The sequence below is a fragment of the Neoarius graeffei genome, chromosome 26 (assembly GCF_027579695.1).
Source record: "Neoarius graeffei isolate fNeoGra1 chromosome 26, fNeoGra1.pri, whole genome shotgun sequence".
NCBI classification, from domain to species: domain Eukaryota; kingdom Metazoa; phylum Chordata; class Actinopteri; order Siluriformes; family Ariidae; genus Neoarius; species Neoarius graeffei.
Window position 1 is genome coordinate 1,110,786 of NC_083594.1, and position 16,254 is coordinate 1,127,039.

The 16,254-nt window shown below is 45.6% G+C and overlaps 1 long non-coding RNA gene across 2 annotated transcripts; it reads left to right on the plus strand.

Moving 5' to 3' along the window:
- Window positions 1-8,403: 8,403 nt before the first annotated feature.
- LOC132874302 (uncharacterized) lies at window positions 8,404-15,873 on the plus strand. Of its 2 annotated transcripts, none has more exons than XR_009651645.1 (4): window positions 8,404-8,441; window positions 11,480-11,637; window positions 12,144-12,204; window positions 15,019-15,873. It is a non-coding gene; the product is annotated as an uncharacterized LOC132874302 (long non-coding RNA). The 2 variants fall into 2 exon arrangements; XR_009651646.1 differs by lacking the exon at window positions 15,019-15,873 and adding an exon at window positions 12,345-12,629.
- The last annotated feature ends 381 nt before the right edge of the window (window positions 15,874-16,254 follow it).

The window sequence follows — 16,254 nt, forward strand, 5'->3', positions numbered from 1 at the left end:
GCCGTGGTGGTGATGGGAGTCTAAAGGCCGTGGTGGTGATGGGAATCTAAAGGCCATGGTGGTGATGGGAATCTAAAGGCCTTGATGGTGATGGGAGTCTAAAGGCCGTGGTGGTGATGGGAGTCTAAAGGCCGTGGTGGTGATGGGACTCTAAAGGCCGTGGTGGTGATGGGAGTCTAAAGGCCGTGGTGGTGATGGGAGTCTAAAGGCCGTGGTGGTGATGGGACTCTAAAGGCCTTGATGGTGATGGGAGTCTAAAGGCCGTGGTGGTGATGGGAATCTAAAGGCCGTGGTGGTGATGGGAGTCTAAAGGCCGTGGTGGTGATGGGAGTCTAAAGGCCGTGGTGGTGATGGGAGTCTAAAGGCCGTGGTGGTGATGGGACTCTAAAGGCCTTGATGGTGATGGGAGTCTAAAGGCCATGGTGGTGATGGGAGTCTAAAGGCCTTGGTGATGATGGGAATCTAAGGGCTGTGGTGGTGATAGGAGTCTAAAGGCAATGGTGGTGATGGGAGTCTAAAGGCCGTGGTGGTGATGGGAGTCTAAAGGCAATGGTGGTAATGGGAATCTAAAGGCCTTGGTGGTGATGGGAATCTAAGGGCTGTGGTGGTGATAGGAGTCTAAAGGCAATGGTGGTGATGGGAATCTAAAGGCCGTGGTGGTGATGGGAGTCTAAAGGCAATGGTGGTGATGGGAATCTAAAGGCCGTGGTGGTGATGGGAGTCTAAAAGCCGTGGTGGTGATGGGAGTCTAAAGGCCGTGGTGGTGATGGGAGTCTAAAGGCCGTGGTGGTGATGGGAGTCTAAAGGCCGTGGTGGTGATGGGAGTCTAAAGGCCGTGGTGGTGATGGGAGTCTAAAGGCCGTGGTGGTGATGGGACTCTAAAGGCCTTGATGGTGATGGGAGTCTAAAGGCCATGGTGGTGATGGGAGTCTAAAGGCCTTGGTGATGATGGGAATCTAAGGGCTGTGGTGGTGATAGGAGTCTAAAGGCAATGGTGGTGATGGGAGTCTAAAGGCCGTGGTGGTGATGGGAGTCTAAAGGCAATGGTGGTAATGGGAATCTAAAGGCCTTGGTGGTGATGGGAATCTAAGGGCTGTGGTGGTGATAGGAGTCTAAAGGCAATGGTGGTGATGGGAATCTAAAGGCCGTGGTGGTGATGGGAGTCTAAAGGCAATGGTGGTGATGGGAATCTAAAGGCCGTGGTGGTGATGGGAGTCTAAAAGCCGTGGTGGTGATGGGAGTCTAAAGGCCGTGGTGCTGATGGGAGTCTAAAGGCCGTGGTGGTGATGGGAGTCTAAAGGCCGTGGTGGTGATGGGAGTCTAAAGGCCGTGGTGCTGATGGGAGTCTAAAGGCCGTGGTGCTGATGGGAGTCTAAAGGCCGTGGTGGTGATGGGAGTCTAAAGGCCGTGGTGGTGATGGGAGTCTAAAGGCCGTGGTGGTGATGGGAGTCTAAAGGCCGTGGTGGTGATGGGACTCTAAAGGCCTTGATGGTGATGGGAGTCTAAAGGCCGTGGTGGTGATGGGAGTCTAAAGGCCTTGGTGGTGATGGGAATCTAAAGGCCGTGGTGGTGATGGGAGTCTAAAGGCCGTGGTGGTGATGGGAATCTAAAGGCCATGGTGGTGATGGGAATCTAAAGGCCTTGATGGTGATGGGAGTCTAAAGGCCGTGGTGGTGATGGGAGTCTAAAGGCCGTGGTGGTGATGGGACTCTAAAGGCCGTGGTGGTGATGGGAGTCTAAAGGCCGTGGTGGTGATGGGAGTCTAAAGGCCGTGGTGGTGATGGGACTCTAAAGGCCTTGATGGTGATGGGAGTCTAAAGGCCGTGGTGGTGATGGGAATCTAAAGGCCGTGGTGGTGATGGGAGTCTAAAGGCCGTGGTGGTGATGGGAGTCTAAAGGCCGTGGTGGTGATGGGAGTCTAAAGGCCGTGGTGGTGATGGGACTCTAAAGGCCTTGATGGTGATGGGAGTCTAAAGGCCATGGTGGTGATGGGAGTCTAAAGGCCTTGGTGGTGATGGGAATCTAAAGGCCGTGGTGGTGATGGGAGTCTAAAGGCCGTGGTGGTGATGGGAATCTAAAGGCCATGGTGGTGATGGGAATCTAAAGGCCTTGATGGTGATGGGAGTCTAAAGGCCGTGGTGGTGATGGGAGTCTAAAGGCCATGGTGGTGATGGGAGTCTAAAGGCAATGGTGGTGATGGGAATCTAAAGGCCGTGGTGGTGATGGGAATCTAAAGGCCGTGGTGGTGATGGGAGTCTAAAGGCAATGGTGGTGATGGGAATCTAAAGGCCTTGGTGGTGATGGGAATCTAAAGGCTGTGGTGGTGATGGGAATCTAAAGGCCGTGGTGGTGATGGGAGTCTAAAGGCTGTGGTGGTGATGGGAGTCTAAAGGCCGTGGTGGTGATGGGAGTCTAAAGGCAATGGTGGTGATGGGAATCTAAAGGCCTTGATGGTGATGGGAGTCTAAAGGCCGTGGTGGTGATGGGAGTCTAAAGGCCTTGATGGTGATGGGAGTCTAAAGGCCATGGTGGTGATGGGAGTCTAAAGGCCTTGGTGGTGATGGGAATCTAAAGGCCTTGATGGTGATGGGAATCTAAAGGCCTTGATGGTGATGGGAGTCTAAAGGCCGTGGTGGTGATGGGAGTCTAAAGGCCATGGTGGTGATGGGAGTCTAAAGGCAATGGTGGTGATGGGAATCTAAAGGCCGTGGTGGTGATGGGAATCTAAAGGCCGTGGTGGTGATGGGAGTCTAAAGGCAATGGTGGTGATGGGAATCTAAAGGCCTTGGTGGTGATGGGAATCTAAAGGCTGTGGTGGTGATGGGAATCTAAAGGCCGTGGTGGTGATGGGAGTCTAAAGGCCGTGGTGGTGATGGGAGTCTAAAGGCCGTGGTGGTGATGGGAGTCTAAAGGCAATGGTGGTGATGGGAATCTAAAGGCCTTGGTGGTGATGGGAATCTAAAGGCTGTGGTGGTGATGGGAGTCTAAAGGCCGTGGTGGTGATGGGAGTCTAAAGGCCATGGTGGTGATGGGAGTCTAAAGGCCTTGGTGGTGATGGGAATCTAAAGGCCGTGGTGGTGATGGGAGTCTAAAGGCCGTGGTGGTGATGGGAATCTAAAGGCCATGGTGGTGATGGGAATCTAAAGGCCTTGATGGTGATGGGAGTCTAAAGGCCGTGGTGGTGATGGGAGTCTAAAGGCCATGGTGGTGATGGGAGTCTAAAGGCAATGGTGGTGATGGGAATCTAAAGGCCGTGGTGGTGATGGGAATCTAAAGGCCGTGGTGGTGATGGGAGTCTAAAGGCAATGGTGGTGATGGGAATCTAAAGGCCTTGGTGGTGATGGGAATCTAAAGGCTGTGGTGGTGATGGGAATCTAAAGGCCGTGGTGGTGATAGGAGTCTAAAGGCCGTGGTGGTGATGGGAGTCTAAAGGCCGTGGTGGTGATGGGAGTCTAAAGGCCGTGGTGGTGATGGGAGTCTAAAGGCCGTGGTGGTGATGGGAGTCTAAAGGCCGTGGTGGTGATGGGAGTCTAAAGGCCGTGGTGGTGATGGGAGTCTAAAGGCCGTGGTGGTGATGGGAATCTAAAGGCCGTGGTGGTGATGGGAATCTAAAGGCCTTGGTGGTGATGGGAGTCTAAAGGCCGTGGTGGTGATGGGAGTCTAAAGGCAATGGTGGTGATGGGAATCTAAAGGCCTTGATGGTGATGGGAATCTAAGGGCTGTGGTGGTGATAGGAGTCTAAAGGCAATGGTGGTGATGGGAATCTAAAGGCCTTGGTGGTGATGGGAATCGAAAGGCCATGGTGGTGATGGGAGTCTAAAGTCAATGGTGGTGATGGGAGTCTAAAGGCCATAGTGGTGATGGGAGTCTAAAGGCCGTGGTGGTGATGGGAGTCTAAAGGCCGTGGTGGTGATGGGAGTCTAAAGGCCGTGGTGGTGATGGGAGTCTAAAGGCCATGGTGGTGATGGGAGTCTAAAGGCCATGGTGGTGATGGGAATCGAAAGGCCGTGGTGGTGATGGGAGTCTAAAGTCCGTGGTGGTGATGGGAGTCTAAAGGCCATAGTGGTGATGGGAGTCTAAAGGCCGTGGTGGTGATGGCAATCTAAAGGCCGTGGTGGTGATGGGAATCTAAAGGCCGTGGTGGTGATGGGAATCTAAAGGCCGTGGTGGTGATGGGAGTCTAAAGGCCGTGGTGGTGATGGGAATCTAAAGGCCGTGGTGGTGATGGGAGTCTAAAGGCCGTGGTGGTGATGGGAGTCTAAAGGCCGTGGTGGTGATGGGAGTCTAAAGGCCGTGGTAGTGATGGGAGTCTAAAGGCCATGGTGGTGATGGGAATCTAAAGGCCGTGGTGGTGATGGGAATCTAAAGGCCGTGGTGGTGATGGGAATCTAAAGGCCGTGGTGGTGATGGGAGTCTAAAGGCCGTGGTGGTGATGGGAGTCTAAAGGCCATGGTGGTGATGGGAGTCTAAAGGCCATGGTGGTGATGGGAATCGAAAGGCCGTGGTGGTGATGGGAGTCTAAAGTCCGTGGTGGTGATGGGAGTCTAAAGGCCATGGTGGTGATGGGAATCGAAAGGCCATGGTGGTGATGGGAGTCTAAAGGCCGTGGTGGTGATGGGAGTCTAAAGGCCGTGGTGGTGATGGGAGTCCAAAGGCCGTGGTGGTGATGGGAGTCTAAAGGCCGTGGTGGTGATGGGAGTCTAAAGGCCGTGGTGGTGATGGGAATCTAAAGGCCGTGGTGGTGATGGGAATCTAAAGGCCTTGGTGGTGATGGGAGTCTAAAGGCCGTGGTAGTGATGGGAATCTAAAGGCCGTGGTGGTGATGGGAGTCTAAAGGCAATGGTGGTGATGGGAATCTAAAGGCCTTGATGGTGATGGGAATCTAAGGGCTGTGGTGGTGATAGGAGTCTAAAGGCAATGGTGGTGATGGGAGTCTAAAGTCCGTGGTGGTGATGGGAGTCTAAAGGCCATGGTGGTGATGGGAATCGAAAGGCCATGGTGGTGATGGGAGTCTAAAGTCCATGGTGGTGATGGGAATCGAAAGGCCGTGGTGGTAATGGGAGTCTAAAGGCCGTGGTGGTGATGGGAGTCTAAAGGCCGTGGTGGGGATGGGAGTCTAAAGGCCATGGTGGTGATGGGAGTCTAAAGGCCGTGGTAGTGATGGGAGTCTAAAGGCCGTGGTGGTGATGGGAATCTAAAGGCCGTGGTGGTGATGGGAGTCTAAAGTCCGTGGTGGTGATGGGAATCGAAAGGCCGTGGTGGTAATGGGAGTCTAAAGGCCGTGGTGGTGATGGGAGTCTAAAGGCCGTGGTGGGGATGGGAGTCTAAAGGCCGTGGTGGGGATGGGAGTCTAAAGGCCGTGGTGGTGATGGGAGTCTAAAGGCCGTGGTAGTGATGGGAGTCTAAAGGCCGTGGTGGTGATGGGAATCTAAAGGCCGTGGTGGTGATGGGAATCTAAAGGCCGTGGTGGTGATGGGAATCTAAAGGCCGTGGTGGTGATGGGAGTCTAAAGGCCGTGGTGGTGATGGGAGTCTAAAGGCCGTGGTGGTGATGGGAGTCTAAAGGCCATGGTGGTGATGGGAGTCTAAAGGCCATGGTGGTGATGGGAATCGAAAGGCCGTGGTGGTGATGGGAGTCTAAAGTCCGTGGTGGTGATGGGAGTCTAAAGGCCATGGTGGTGATGGGAATCGAAAGGCCATGGTGGTGATGGGAGTCTAAAGTCCATGGTGGTGATGGGAATCGAAAGGCCGTGGTGGTAATGGGAGTCTAAAGGCCGTGGTGGTGATGGGAGTCTAAAGGCCGTGGTGGTGATGGGAGTCTAAAGGCCTTGGTGATGATGGGAATCTAAGGGCTGTGGTGGTGATAGGAGTCTAAAGGCAATGGTGGTGATGGGAGTCTAAAGGCCGTGGTGGTGATGGGAGTCTAAAGGCAATGGTGGTGATGGGAATCTAAAGGCCTTGGTGGTGATGGGAATCTAAGGGCTGTGGTGGTGATAGGAGTCTAAAGGCAATGGTGGTGATGGGAATCTAAAGGCCGTGGTGGTGATGGGAGTCTAAAAGCCGTGGTGGTGATGGGAGTCTAAAGGCCGTGGTGGTGATGGGAGTCTAAAGGCCGTGGTGGTGATGGGAGTCTAAAGGCCGTGGTGGTGATGGGAGTCTAAAGGCCGTGGTGCTGATGGGAGTCTAAAGGCCGTGGTGCTGATGGGAGTCTAAAGGCCGTGGTGGTGATGGGAGTCTAAAGGCCGTGGTGGTGATGGGAGTCTAAAGGCCGTGGTGGTGATGGGAGTCTAAAGGCCGTGGTGGTGATGGGACTCTAAAGGCCTTGATGGTGATGGGAGTCTAAAGGCCGTGGTGGTGATGGGAGTCTAAAGGCCATGGTGGTGATGGGAGTCTAAAGGCCTTGGTGGTGATGGGAATCTAAAGGCCGTGGTGGTGATGGGAGTCTAAAGGCCGTGGTGGTGATGGGAATCTAAAGGCCATGGTGGTGATGGGAATCTAAAGGCCTTGATGGTGATGGGAGTCTAAAGGCCGTGGTGGTGATGGGAGTCTAAAGGCCATGGTGGTGATGGGAGTCTAAAGGCAATGGTGGTGATGGGAATCTAAAGGCCTTGGTGGTGATGGGAATCTAAAGGCCGTGGTGGTGATGGGAGTCTGAAGGCCGTGGTGCTGATGGGAGTCTAAAGGCCATGGTGGTGATGGGAGTCTAAAGGTCATGGTGGTGATGGGAGTCTAAAGGCAATGGTGGTGATGGGAATCTAAAGGCCTTGGTGGTGATGGGAGTCTAAAGGCCGTGGTGCTGATGGGAGTCTAAAGGCCGTGGTGCTGATGGGAGTCTAAAGGCCGTGGTGGTGATGGGAGTCTAAAGGCCATGGTGGTGATGGGAGTCTAAAGGCTGTGGTGGTGATGGGAGTCTAAAGGCTGTGTCAGTATTTATGTGAGTAAAGTTTTCTTGATATTCATAGCTGGGTTACACAGCGAGATCCGAGAGTTTCACATTCAGATAATTAAACTCGCCTGTGTGTTGTTCTCACTCCGACGTTACCACAACGTCTCTGAGTAAAAGCGTCTGAGGCAGATGTTTTAAAGGTGTCTAGACAACTGCCTTTAAACACACACTCACCTTTAAACCTGAAAGAAATCAGGGATAGAAAATACTGACTGAAGACAGTAATGGGATTTTTTTCTCTTTCTGTAAAATATATTATAATTTAACATCAAAGCAAGAGACAATTTAAAAATGAAAAATAAACAAGACTAATATGAAAATACTAACACAGCAGAAGAGGAATAAAGTTCAGCTAGTTACCCTAATGACCCAATATACAGGGTTAGTCAAAATTATGTTAACACTAATGGATTATTTTTATTATTCTTATTTGTATTTTTATTATTCTTTAGATGGTGCTGTTGCTCGCTGGTTGTTGTATGTTGATGTTGAACAGGTTGAGACCGTCCTGTAAATCATCTTGCACATATGATGTATGTTTTGTGAATAAATGGTTTCTACCATTTAAGTGTCAACATAATTTTGACTAACCCTGTGTATATAAAACTTTACATTCATTCATTCACTAAGTTTCCCCTCGGTGTGAATGAGTGACTCCAGATCCACAACACTGACCAGGACCAAGCACCCACGGATGGATTAATTAATTAATTAATCTCCATCAGCTTGGGGTGGAGCTTATTTCAGGGCCAGAAATGTAATAAAATTAAAATTAAGCAGCTCGCCACATTCAGTGACAATATGACAAACCAGAGATTTACTGAGGAAACTGTGACATTTCCAGATTATTACAAGGAACATAAAAAAAACCCACTTAAAGGGCATTTTGACATGTGCAGTGTGAATCAGACCCTGGTGTATTTTTAGGTTCTGTTTGTATTGTTTGAGATGTGAACACGAGGGTATGGACCAAAAAACCCAACATGAATATAGTAAGCTCTCCAATTGATTCCAAACTAACTCGATGATTCCACTGAGAAGTCCAGCTGACTCTGAATCGAATGTTTTGACTCTGAATTGAATGTTTTGACTCTGAATAAACTCTTTTGTGACTCTGGTTTGACTCTGTCGGAAGTTTGGGTTGTGAGCAGCTCCAGCTTCATGTCACGTCTCTGACACGCTCATGTTTTAATTTAACAGTCAAGCAGTGATTCAGTCCTGGACAGAAGCACCAGGAGGGCCAATCATGTGACTCACATGGGGTCATGTGACTACTGAACATTACAGAACTGTTCTTTAACAGATTTTGTCCTAAATCCACAATCCCTCATCAGGTCAGTCAGAGTCCTGTCATGAATCCTGACTGTTCCAGACCAATGAGGAGAAGAAGGAGGGGGGCGGGGCTGTGATGTGGAACAGATGAAGTGTCGTGATTGGCTGAGACTCGAAATGAATGAAGAAGGATCACGGGCTGGTACGGCCATGACACGAGGCATGTGAGTCATTCAGTGTTTTATATGCTCTCTGTCTAACACTCACACACACACACACACACACACACACACTTGAAGTAACTTAATAGTTACATCATTAAAATGTATTTAATGATCTGACAGGAAGTGACATCACTGTACTCAGAAACAAAATGATTTATAATGACACGTACATTAACTTCCTGTTCTGACAGGAAGTGGCCACCACAATCTGATGTCATAACTCTGAGTGATGTGTTTTGATTGATCAAAATAAAAGCATTCTTGAGTTTTAGCTTGAGTTTTAATTTAATTTAATTTAGTTCATTTATATCTCAGGAAAATTCATGAACGTATTCACTCGAACTTCTGTCACTGTGAAGTTACACTTGGACGCTAATGGAGCTAATATGTGACGGAAGCTTATGGCCTCCAGTTTAGCAAGGCGCTAATAAACTCTGATAGTATTCATCATCATCACCATCATCTTCATCATCATGTTATGGAGACAAAATACAGTGGTGCTTGAAAGTTTGTGAACCCTTTAGAATTTTCTATATTTCTGCATAAATATGACCTAAAACATCATCAGATTTTCACACAAGTCCTCAAAGTAGATAAAGAGAACCCAGTTAAACAAATGAGACAAAAATATTATACTTGGTCATTTATTTATTGAGGGAAATGATCCAATATTACATATCTGTGAGTGGCAAAAGTATGTGACCCTTTGCTTTCAGTATCTGGTGTGACCCCCTTGTGCAGCAATAACAGCAACTAAATGTTTCCGGTAACTGTTGATCAGTCCTGCACACCGGCTTGGAGGAATTTTAGCCCGTTCCTCCGTACAGAACAGCTTCAACTCTGGGATGTTGGTGGGTTTCCTCACATGAACTGCTCGCTTCAGGTCCTTCCACAACATTTCCATTGGATTAAGGTCAGGACTTTGACTTGGCCATTCCAAAAGATTAACTTTATTCTTCTTTAACCATTCTTTGGTAGAACAACTTGTGTGCTTAGGGTCGTTGTCTTGCTGCATGACCCACCTTCTCTTGAGATTCAGTTCATGGACAGATGTCCTGACATTTTCCTTTAGAATTCACTGGTATAATTCAGAATTCATTGTTCCATCAATGATGGCAAGCCGTCCTGGCCCAGATGCAGCAAAACAGGCCCAAACCATGATACTACCACAACCATGTTTCACAGAGGGGATAAGGTTCTTTTGCTGGAATGCAGTGTTTTCCTTTCTCCAAACATAACGCTTCTCATTTAAACCAAAAAGTTTGATTTTGGTCTCATCCGTCCACAAAACATTTTTCAATATCCTTCTGGCTTGTCCATGTGATCTTTAGCAAACTGCAGATGAGCAGCAATGTTCTTTTTGGAAAGCAGTGGCTTTCTCCTTGCAACCCTGCCATGCACACTATTGTTGTTCAGTGTTCTCCTGATGGTGGACTCATGAACATTAACATTAGCCAATGTGAGAGAGGCCTTCAGTTGCTTAGAAGTTACCCTGGGGTCCTTTGTGACCTCGCTGACTATTCCACGCCTTGCTCTTGGAGTGATCTTTGTTGGTTGACCACTCCTGGGGAGGGTAACAATGGTCTTGAATTTCCTCCATTTGTACACAATCTGTCTGACTGTGGATTGGTGGAGTCCAAACTCTTTAGAGATGGTTTTGTAACCTTTTCCAGCCTGATGAGCATCAACAACGCTTTTTCTGAGGTCCTCAGAAATCTCCTTTGTTCGTGCCATGATACACTTCCACAAACATGTGTTGTGAAGATCAGACTTTGATAGATCCCTGTTCTTTAAATAAAACAGGGTGCCCACTCACACCTGATTGTCATCCCATTGATTGAAAACACCTGACTCTAATTTCACCTTCAAATTAACTGCTAATCCTCGAGGTTCACATACTTTTGCCACTCACAGATATGTAATATTGGATCATTTCCCTCAATAAATAAATGACCCAGTATAATATTTTTGTCTTATTTGTTTAACTGGGTTCTCTTTACCTATTTTTAGGACTTGTGTGAAAATCTGATGATGTTTTGGGTCATATTTATGCAGAAATATAGAAAATTCTAAAGGGTTCACAAACTTTCAAGCACCACTGTATCTGGAAATCAGAGGATGTTTTTCTTTCATCGTGTAGAATTTGAAAACTAAAAGCTACAAGATTTTACCACGAAGGAAAATCTAAATATTTTGCAGTGTGTAACTCTAATGACCTGAAAAACCTTCCAGTGTGTGAGACGAGACGTGTAAAGAGACGAAGTTATATAAAGACTTGACTAGTGACTCTCACACACACACACACACACACACACACACACACACACACACACACACACTGTAAAAACACAACACCATTTTTATCTTTAAAACAATTTTTTTAGTGTGTGCGTGCATATGTGTGTGTAGGAAGAAAATTCAGGTCAGCAACAACATGTCTGTGGGAGTGAGACAGCTGTGTGTGTGTGTGTGTGTGTGTGTGTGTGTGTGTGTGTGTGTGTGTGTGTGTGTTTACAGCTAACTCATCCATGACAGTGTGACGTATTGTCGTTACATCACACAGTCAGACGGTGGCGCTGGACTCAACACTCGAACCAATCTCACACAACAAACGTGATTAAGATCAAAGATCAGAGTCGAGTGGAACTGAGACACGCCTCTGTTTTAAACTCCGCCCCGTGTGTGTTTGTTGTTCGCTCTGAGGTCTGAATCCTGAAGCGTGTCACTTCACTGAGCGCTGAACTCCACTCTGAGTGCGGCACTTTAACATGGAACACAAGTACAACACTGACGTGAGCTCTGAGTACGTGACGTGACGTCCGTAGTGTGTGAAAATGTAATAAACACACACTCAAGCTGAACACACCACTGCTCAGTATCAGTCAGGATGCTAACGCTAACACTAACGCTATCACTGCATTTAATACAAACACTTTCCATGGGTGTGAATGTTAAAAATCCTGTGTTTTATTTAGAAAGTGTGTGTGTGTGTGTGTGTGTGTGTGTGTGTGTGTGTGTGTGTGTGTGTGTGTGTGTAGCATCGTGACAGCGGCAGTGCTGGAGGAAGTGAGCGTTTTATAACCCTGTAATCAGGAGCTGCTGTCAGGAGAAAAACACACTGTGACTCATCGTTCTTTCTCCAATTTCTCCTCCAGCACACAGAACCTGCGAGTGTGGAGGCGACGTTCTAATCGAGGTGGTGTGTTTTACACACACACACACACACACACACACACACACACACACACACACACACACACTGTTCCTTCTGCACTGTGAGAACATTGGGTTCTTTGAGAAGTTCTTCAATTGATCCTTCAGTGGGTTCTTTAACGGTTCTGTAAATAATATTCTTTAAAACCTGATGATGTTTAGTTTAGCTATAATTAGCTTCCATGCTAGCTCCATAACACAGCTGTCAGAGATGTAACGTTGATGTTAGCTGGGTTAATGCTAGCTAAAGTTAGCACACTGTTCCATTTATGTAGCCTGCTAATGTTGCTAATGTGAAAATAAAGAGTAGTGGTGAAGTCACTGGTTAAAATTTGTGATTTGCTGATTCAAATTGAGCTTAAACTCCGCCTCCTTGAGTCTGTAGACCTTTTTACATACATATTGCCATAAAGAAGACTCCATAATATTCCAGCTTTGGTTGTTGATGATGAACCCAGTGAAGCAGCTCCAGTGTGTGTTTGTCCACAGCGTGCTGATGTTCTACAACCAGATGCGTGACGTGTGACACAACGGAGCATCGGCGTCTCAGGTGAAGTATAACACACTACGCATCAGAAATACAAGCCCCGAGTGTAGCGGCGTCGCTTTCAAACAAATAACAGTGGTGAACTAAGTGTTGAGGTGATTCTGTTTGCCGTCACATTTATCACACTCTGTAAACACAAACAGAGTCACAGAGCATCAGAAACGTGTTGGAGGAGAAAGTGAAGAGAAGCAGGACGTGATGTCAGGTGGAAAGGCACGCAGACCTGAGACACTGGAGACTGAAAGGATTAACTTCCTGCTGGTCTCAGAAAGAAGAACGTTAAAAACATCACACCCCGACCCGCACCCCGTCCTCTGTGTGTGTGTGTGTGTGTGTGTGTGTGTGTGTGTGTGTGTGTGTGTGTGTGTGTGTTACTATTGAATAATTAGATTCTTTAATGTCGTTAGTTATTAGAGCAGAATGTAAATCAGTGCATTTGTTAATTAAACTGTAATTAAAGGGTGATTTGTGTCTGTAACGAATCAGAGTTTAATCTGACAGAAATTAAATTAATTTACAGAACAACAGTAAACATTAATTCTATAACATCACTCAAGGACCTGTAGATTTACATAAATATGTAAATGCAGCTTATAGTGAAATGAAATGAAGTAAATAAGAATATAAACATAAACTCCAGGTGAAGTGAGAAATTAAACTCGAGAGAAAAAGGAAACATTTTCTTCTGTTCTGTCTCAAAATAAAACCAATTCAAATATGATTGATTGATTTTATTTAGTAAAATAATGCACAAAATACATAAATATAATCTACATTAAGATACACAGAGAACAGAAAGTGTATAACTTTCCATTGTGGTACGGCTCCTCCTCTATGAGGCTCAGATGTTGAGGAAGATCTCTTCCTCCCCTCCTCCTCTTCCTCCTCCCCTCCTTCACTTCCTCCTCCTCCTCCTCTTCCTCCTCCTCCTCTTCCTCTTCCTCCTCCTCCCCTCCTTCTCTTCCTCCTCCTCCTCCTCTTCCCCCTCCTCCTCTCCCCTTCCCCTCCTCCCTTCCTCCTCCTCTTCCCCCTCCTCCTCCTCCTCTTCCCCCTCCTCCTCCTCCTCTTCCCCTCCTCCTCCTCCTCTTCCCCTCCCCCTCCTCCTGTGTCTCAGTGTATTGATTTTAGAAAAGCACTTTAGCAGTGAGATCTGATTTCACTCTCTGAAAAAAAAACATTATTACCCATAATCCCGCAGTAAGCAGAGTGTATTGATCTCTTTGTCCACATTATCTCATTAGGATGATGTTTATTATGCTCCTGTTATGCGCAATAATCATTTTAAAGCTGAGTTTCATCTCTCAGGCGCGATGAGGAGAGCAGAATGGATGCAGAGGGTCATTTTAATCCACTGTGATCGATGACATCATGGTTTTTTAGGGTGTGGTTCAATGTGAGGCCGGGGTTCCTGACTGTAACACAAAAGAAGTTTATAGTAATATATATTTTAACAGATATAAAATAAATTATTATGATTTTATTAATTAATAAATGATGTTGGTCATTCTTAATGAAACTTCCTATTTTAATCAATTTTAATCTGTAAATAAAATTCATCATCGTTTTTAGGGCAGATTTCAGTGTGATGCTGCAATTCCTTTCTGTCAATAATTAGAATATTTTGAAGTTTTTAAATCACATAATGCTATAATAAAAAAAGATAACTAAAATTAAAAGGAATTACTATAATAAAAATAGAAATGAAATAAATTCTAAAATTATGTTATTAATTTCTGATTCTCTGATTTCTGACAATAAAATAAACAATTTTTGTTTCAAAAAAGAAAAGATTAAAGTATGTGTAATTAAAAACAATTAGCATAATAGGATTTTTAAAAATGCTTTTAAAAAATAGATCTATTTTTTTTTAAATCCTTTTTTACATCTATAATCTTGTTTTGATCCTGTGACATTTCTGTAGAAGTGAACTCGTATCGATCACGGTGACGTCACGTCGTTATTTTATGGTCTGAGTTGATGTTTGTTGTGACGGAGAGGTTCCATTTAACATCATGTTAGAAACCACACACACACACACACACACACACACACACACACACACACACACACACAAGACAAAATCTTTTACTAAGATGTCCATTCATTTGTTTATTCCAATGCAAATAATAATAATAATAATAATAATAATAATGGCGGCACAGTGGTGTAGTGGTTAGCGCTGTCGCCTCACAGCAAGAAGGTCCGGGTTCGAGCCCCGGGGCCGGCGAGGGCCTTTCTGTGTGGAGTTTGCATGTTCTCCCCGTGTCCGCGTGGGTTTCCTCCGGGTGCTCCGGTTTCCCCCACAGTCCAAAGACATGCAGGTTAGGTTAACTGGTGCCTCTAAATTGAGCGTAGGTGTGAATGTGAGTGTGAATGGTTGTCTGTGTCTATGTGTCGCCCTGTGATGACCTGGCGACTTGTCCAGGGTGAACCCCGCCTTTCGCCCGTAGTCAGCTGGGATAGGATCCAGCTCGCCTGCGACCCTGTAGAACAGGATAAAGCGGCTAGAGATAATGAGATGAGATAATGAGATGAGATTACATGGATACATCGGATCAGAAGCCATCAGAGGATCGGGCATTATTATCTGAGATGAGATAATAATAATAATAATAATAATAATAATAATAATAATAATAATAATAATCAGCTCCATCCCCTTTGACCCCCAGGCTGCCTGTCATTCTGTTAATGTGTTCTTTTATTTGTATTTTTTTAATCTGAACAGTGAGAACTCTGCCTGTGTGCAGTGTTTGCGTTCTCAGTTCTCTCAGTATAAATAATTTAAACTCTATAATTTTATGACCTTAAATACAGGTGATAATGGGCATAAAACAGATCTGCATCATGCTGGGGTCATCGACCTTCATCATCTGTTTCTGAACACCTCAGTCATCAGAGAGGAAACAGGAAGTGGTAATTTGCATCACATCTTGCTGAGACTTTTATTTATAGAAATATTGACATGTTGATCAGTATTTTATTCAGCTCCAGATGCAGCAAGAGATTATTTTAACAACTTTTTAACACCAGAGCTTCATCTCTACTCAAACGTTCTCCTTTCTCCTGCACTGGCGATGGCCTCCTCACGCTCCTCACGCTGAGTTTTATGCTGAAGATGTTTATCAGGTTTTGTTCTGGATGCTGTCGGAAGATGATGTTGTTCCTCCTCTGGATCTTTTCAGAGTGCAGTTTACAGTCTGCTTTACTCAGAACATTCATCATGAAATCCATCCAGATCGCTGTGATTTCACATCATCTCTTTGTTAGCGTGGCTCATGTCTAAGGGTATCACCTATAATAATAATAATAATAATAATAATAATAATAATAATCTCATTATCTCTAGCCGCTTTATCATTATTACGCAAATGAAGCTTCATTAAGTTCACAAGCTTCAGATTATCTCATTAAATGCAAACATTTAGATAATTAGATAAAAACATAAAGCGTTTTAATTCATGACTGTAATGTGAGAGGCTCGGTGCAGAATTAAATTATTCACTTGAGCAGCGCTGATGATTTTTAATGTTTTATTTTCACCTCATTTGCATATGTAATGAATTTGTGCTGGATTACAGTCATCATGTCTCTCCTTTATCCCTCTCTCTCCGTCTTTATCCCTCATTCTTGTATCTTTTCAATCTCTCCCCATCCTCATTACTGCATTTCTCAAAACACAAACCTTTAAACATTAGAATTTTGCAAATATGAAATATTTTATTACCTTTTATATTGCTTTAAACAGTTTAATTGGACTGCTGTGCATTCTGGGTAAGAGGACGTCTCCAGCGGTTTTGCAGTTTGATCATCATCAAACTGTAAAACTCAGCTGCCATCTTCACTCAAGATGGCAGCCGAGTCGACTCTCTGAGGGGAAGTGCACAGTCCAACTGGACCACGAGGACATTTCAAACAAAACTACAAACAAAACTCTGGAAATGATGTCACGCCCACAAAATGTGGTGGATATGTGCAACTGAGATTCTCTTCATCAGATTATTTTATTTTATATACCTTCCCAACATCAGAATTCACCATGACACCACAGAA